At 36.9% G+C, this 6,000-nt stretch overlaps 1 long non-coding RNA gene and 2 other non-coding genes across 14 annotated transcripts in view; all 3 read right to left on the bottom strand.

Moving 5' to 3' along the window:
- Positions 1-509: 509 nt before the first annotated feature.
- The window catches only part of LOC123977171, a 59,006-nt gene continuing 53,515 nt past the window's right edge, over positions 510-6,000 (bottom strand). For 6 of the 12 annotated variants that reach the window (XR_006826552.1, XR_006826556.1, XR_006826555.1 and 3 more), the window contains 5 exons: positions 2,982-3,027; positions 2,073-2,147; positions 1,098-1,163; positions 834-957; positions 510-753 (listed from right to left, as the gene is read on the bottom strand). This is a non-coding gene — a long non-coding RNA (uncharacterized LOC123977171). Of the gene's footprint in view, positions 754-833; positions 958-1,097; positions 1,164-2,072; positions 2,148-2,678; positions 2,815-2,981; positions 3,028-3,251; positions 3,363-6,000 lie in introns of those variants that run through there. The other 6 variants (XR_006826562.1, XR_006826563.1, XR_006826558.1 and 3 more) reach the window with 6 other exon arrangements.
- On the bottom strand, positions 1,259-1,393 carry LOC123977243. Its single transcript, XR_006826612.1, has one exon. It is a non-coding gene; the product is annotated as a small nucleolar RNA SNORA9 (small nucleolar RNA).
- LOC123977242 lies at positions 2,685-2,820 on the bottom strand. Its single transcript, XR_006826611.1, has one exon. It is a non-coding gene; the product is annotated as a small nucleolar RNA SNORA9 (small nucleolar RNA).

Raw genomic sequence — 6,000 nt, 5'->3', positions numbered from 1 at the left:
AACAGCCAGCCTCTTTAGCAATGACCTTTTGTGTCTTGCCCTCCTTGTGCAAGGTGTCAATGGTCGTCTTTTGGACAGCTGCCAAGTCAGCAGTCTTCCCCATGATTGTGTAGCCTACAGAACTAGACTGAGAGACCATTTAAAGGCCTTTGCAGGTGTTTTGAGTTAATTAGCTGATTAGAGTGTGGCACCAGGTGTCTTCAATATTGAACCTTTTCACAATATTCTAATTTTCTGAGATACTGATTTTGGGGTTTTCATTAGTTGTCAGTTATAATCATCAAAATTAAAAGGAATAAACACTTGAAATATATCAGTCTGTGTGGAATGAATGTATACATTATACAAGTTTTACTTTTTGAATGGAATTACTGAAATAAATCAACTTTGATGATATTCTAATTATATGACCAGCACCTGTATTGTTCTATGATAAATCAGGAATTATAATGTTTCTACCAACTGAAAAATTGTGTCTCAGATGCAAGTCAAGTTACAACCACAACAAGTGTATTTAGGATGTTTATTTTAACATTTCTCGTCAATCCCTCGTACAGATGATTTTAACAAATATTACTGCAATTAAAACTCAAAAACTCTTCCATCTTCACCATTAAAAAAAATTTAGACTTTTCTGCTGATGTACAACTTGGCAAATCACAAAAAACTGGGAATTATCTGAAGGTTAGACATCTAAATGTGACCGTTGTTTCCCGTCAGCAGATGAACTGGTTCTTCGGCTCAAAATGAAATCTGTAGATAAAGAACAAACATTAATACATTTTTTTGTAAAACACAGAGCCGTCCGACTGACTTTGGGGGGAAATCTTTACCTGCATTTGAGTCTTGCCATATTGATGAAGTTTGCAGCATCCTCTGGTTTTAATGAGGAGCCACAACATTGATCCACATGGTTACTTGCAGACTCTTCATTGAGGTAGACAGAAGCCGTGGAGCCTATGAAAGATTAAAAATGCCAGTATCAAGGTCAGTAAGTGGGCGGGACTATATACACACAGAGATAATGGGTAAAGTTTAAGCATTTGAGTAGATAAGAGGACAAGCAAATCAAAAATCTTCAAATATGAAAAACATACCACTTGACGTCCCTTGAGAGCTTCTACATGACAGACATACACTCCGAAGCCCAATGCCTTCAACTCCTGTATTTAAAAATAAAACAAGAGGTCAATAAGCTAATGGATTAAAGTAGAGTAGTACAACAGAGCATTTCATCTGGCTTGAAACCCAACGATGACCGTGTTGGAGGTTTACCTATAACCCTGCCATGAAGAGTCACAGCAGGGCCTCAAACAGCCTCACATCTCTCTAGCAGACACTGCAGGAAAGGACAGAGCCACAACAGGCTGAGTCTCGCTGGAAAGGTCTGCACACATCTCTCAGGTTTTAAATGTTCAACAAGATGGCATTTCATTAAGAAAGACCTGGAAATCTGGAGGTTCACTTCTACTACAACACTGACTAATATTTTACATTGTCAGCTAGAAATGCCAATCACAACGTACCAACGTGTATAACAATAACCAAAACATGGTTTACTTCATCTGATCAGCAGTTTTCTATATACACAAAACATTTTTTCCATACAGGACTAGCATTTTGTATCTGTGTTGAGTTGAACGTGTCAAGGAAACATCGAATAAAGTAACTCACTTGAATACCAGATATTCAAGTATGTGAATTTGCAAATTGATATCAAGAGGATGAAGTGAAAATTACATTTTCCAAGTACTAATACTGTCCCAGAATTTTTTTTTTTTTTACACTTCCATTACATGCTGAATAGGTATTGAGTAAACTGGTTTGAGTATTAATATCAGAAGTCCTCTCACCACAATCTGTAAAAACTAAAGTTTCACTTGAATCTATGTTCCATTACAGACTGTAAAGATGCCTGAACATGTTTGTGTGACTTCAAAAGAGACAACATTTTGTTTACAAGCAATGTTTAAAAAGGAGATAGGTTGAAGAAAATGCAGCAGTATTCCACGTACAGGACATAACACCTATTTTCAGCATCATTTGTTCTCTTTACATTAGAAAAAACTAACCTTAACTCATACTTCAGCACCAGATGTCAGTCAGGAGGTCTGAACATGGCTGGGCCTGGCACCGTTGCTGCAGTCCTGTAAAAGTACAGCTTTACTTTTAAGTACCAAATTATACAAATTTTACCAAGTAAAAGCGTCACTTTATGCATTATGTGCCATGAAAGGGTTGAAGTTTAATGGCTTATGTAAGGCTTTACTGCCAATCTTGAGTGAAACATGATACATAATTCTTGTAGTTTGTGTTGACAGTATTAAAACAACGTGTACGTTAACTCGCATAGAGGTGCGTGTGTAATACTGTAGAATAAGGCTGACAAAGCAAATTACAAATACTGGGAATGTCTTGCCATTCATACTCTGACATTAAAGTATTGTGTATTTCTTGTTATAAAATACACACATTCACACTGATTTATTAAAACAGTGATGACATGTTTTCTGGACATTCTGACATTTATTACTACTTTTGCCATGCTAAAATTGCACACGGCACATGGGTTCATGTTAAAATTAAAGGAATTTTGCTTCAAGGTGTACCTACATTAGAAAACAGTAAACACAATTATGTCAAGCTCAAATGAGCAGTAATAATTAAACAATAAATACCTGACAGTTTGTCTGAGGTTTACCTATAACCCTGCCATGAAGAGCACACAGCAGGGCCTCAAACAGCCCCAAATTTCTCTAGCAGACACTACAGGAAAGGACAGAGCCACAACAGGCTCATTCTCGCTGGAAAGGTCTGCAGAATTAATATAATGCAAAAACTCATGTTTATAATGAGCGTGTCTGCAGTTTCCTTCCTGTGTGAAGGACGTGCAGGGCTTTTTACAGCCTACTCAAATAACTTTACATCCACGTGGACTGGGAGATAAAACGCTGCTGCTAAAGTAGTAAAAAATAACTTACCTGTCCATTTTAATGCTGGACGTTGCACACACACGTATCAATTGATCTGTAAACAATAGAGAAGATCAAATTAAACTCACACAAACTTGTTAGCAGCTAGCACCAAGCACAGCTCCCGCATTCCACCGATTTTAACCGTTTTAAAACAACATTTCCCTAACAAAACCGACATTTTCTCACAGCTTTAAGCTTCTAGTAACATCTCACTAAAACAGAAACTTTAAACATTTTATAATTTAAGTTGGATGGAAGCGGATTCACTTTACGTACCTCTATGCTCACCTGCTGGAAATTCAACTGAATTATATGCCCGGATGTGACGTAAATTTATCTTATTCTGTGACGTTTCACGGCAGTTGTAGTTTAACGATGCACGGGGTCTCCCAGCAGGGGGCAGTAACATACCAAAGATGGCTGCTGGGGAGTTTAACTGAATTTAACGTCTTCTCTTAAAAATGTGATTTCTGGGTCGAAAGTCCCTCTTTATCTGGATGGACCGTGGCAGATAAGGACGGTATTACAATAATTTATTAATTATTAATTAAGGTTAAAATGAATGGTATAAAGCCAATAAATATGAATACAGTAGCAATCAAGCTACATTTATAGCCCTGTTCAAAACAGATGTTAATAATCAAACACAGTGCTGTTAAAAAGAGGAGAAAAGAAAAGAAGGAATAACAGAGACATGACAAATTAGCTAAATTGACTAAATTAAGGACTTAAACTGTACAAAACAATAAATGTAAATTATGAAATTAAGAAAAGACAAAGAAATTAAGAGGGTTGGTCAATGTCGGATTAGGCCTACAAGGATTTAAAGACAATAAAGAAATAAACTTAGACAGTAAAGACCAATCCAAAACAAACCACACTGTATTAAAAAAAAAGAATGTATTTGAAGAAGGGACTGGAAAATAACTCTAAACTAGTCTGATTCACTTCCTCATACTGGAAATGAAAACAGTGGTATGGAAAAACTAATCTCATGTTGTCTAAGGTAAGATGGAGAATGGAAATTCCTCATATTATGATAACATCATTTAAAAATCACTTCCCATTTCCCTTGTAGACTGATAAAAGTCCCGCACATTACAACTTAGTACTAAAGTAAACACCTTTTAAGACATTTAATATTTATAAAATACTTTATTTTCTTAGGACAGTTAATGTATTATATCTAATATTTCTTAAAATGTTTTATTTAGCATTTTTCCAAAAGGCTTGTACAGGATTTTAAAATGAAAACCATCCATCCATCCAACCATAGTGGATATAAAGTGATTTAAAAACAGCTTTTTAGCCACGACAGACCATTTCTATGTAGGAGGGCTTTTATAACCCAGCGGACAGCCGTTGCTGGTGGGTGGTGGCAGCTCTGGAGCTCCATGAGGAGGACGCTCGTGTTGGATGACTCAGACTGCATTGCCGTACAACAATACAGACCATAGAGGAGCACACTTCTCCTTGGCTGCCTGTTGTGGCCTGAACCATCAGCAGACATCCAGGATGAATTTCGGCTTTGTTTGCCTGCAGTGATGCTGACCACTCACCCAGCTGACGGGGTTTGCATACTGATGAAGACCCAAAACTGACAATCTGAGTCTGTGTTTAGACAAAAACACAGGCCGTTTTAGCTGCTCCTCTTGTGTCACGCATGACTGGGAGACTCAAAAGATTTAAAGAAAGTTTGTGTATTTTATAAAAACAAAGTGGAACTGAGCAGAGATTTCTGTTGATGCTCTGTTGAAGCTTTAAATAAGAAAAGGCAGCATTATCTTTTACCCGCTGTCTCTGAAGTCTCCACCAAACAATATACAGTAGACTTATCATAATTTGATCTTTTAGAATAATCCTATTTAAACCATGTCTCGCTATTAATCCTGTCAGAGTCTGTTTCACTGCTGAGGCGAGGCTTGAAATAATTTTCCAGACTTGAACAATCAGATCTGGGCAGAATCTTAAAATAACTCAGTGACCCAAATGCTTTTACAAACAATTAGTTTTACTTTCATTTTAGTTACTTCACATTAAGGCAGGGCTGCAGTTACCACTTAAGACAGTGAGGTCTTGTCCTCTGTAATATGGCAGGGAATTAGGGGTTTTTAGAGAACAAGCATAAGGGTTGTGGTTACATTGCAACTGAAACCATAACCTTTACAAATGGTAGCGAATTTTTTGACTTTGTCAATTGTCAATTATGACATTTATGTCAGAGGTCACACACCTCTAGAGCAACTAGGGTGGATATGTCACAGTGGGAATCGAACGTGGGTCTCTCCCACCAAAGGCATGTGTCATCTGTCATCTATCAAATGACTACATACAATAATTATCGAGCCCATCCTTACCAGAACATCTGTATAGGTTGATTATTATACAGATTATTACAACCCAAATTTTTTTTTGTATTTTTTTGTAAAGTTTTTAGCGACCTCTTGGGGCCGTATGACAATGGCAAATAAAATTACATATAATAAATTGCGACAAGTCTGTAGGATCGGGTGATGGATGGGTCAAAACCAGGACCTTCACAGGAGATTGCCGTTCGAGTCCCTTGTAAAATCAAGTACATATAAAGATATTTTGAGTTTTAGGTTCCGTCACTTCCATAAAGTGGCTTACGTAACTTTACTTAATTTAAAACATACCACAATCTAGGCTATTCATAAACCTAACCGAGGTACAAGCCTTTTTTACATTTTCCACGTGTTAAACTGACATAACGTGACTTATGGTGAATGGTCGTATGTGTTGCTGGACTTTCCATATACAGTCCCCTCCAAAAGTATTAGAACGGTAAGGCAAATTCGTTTGTTTTTGTTGTTCAAAGAAGACATTTGGGTTTAAGATCAAAAGATAAATATGAGACAAGCATTCAGAATTTCTGCTCTTATTTCCTGGTATTCACATCTAGATGTGTTAAACAACTTAGGATCACCTATCACAATATCGTTTGTATTAGACCACAACATTCTTAGGTGAGCAAAAGAAAAGGAACAAATAATCGTAAAGTAAA

This window comes from Micropterus dolomieu, linkage group LG09 (genome assembly GCF_021292245.1).
Source record: "Micropterus dolomieu isolate WLL.071019.BEF.003 ecotype Adirondacks linkage group LG09, ASM2129224v1, whole genome shotgun sequence".
In the NCBI taxonomy this organism is placed as follows: domain Eukaryota; kingdom Metazoa; phylum Chordata; class Actinopteri; order Centrarchiformes; family Centrarchidae; genus Micropterus; species Micropterus dolomieu.
This window is presented reverse-complemented; position numbering and strand designations above follow the sequence as displayed.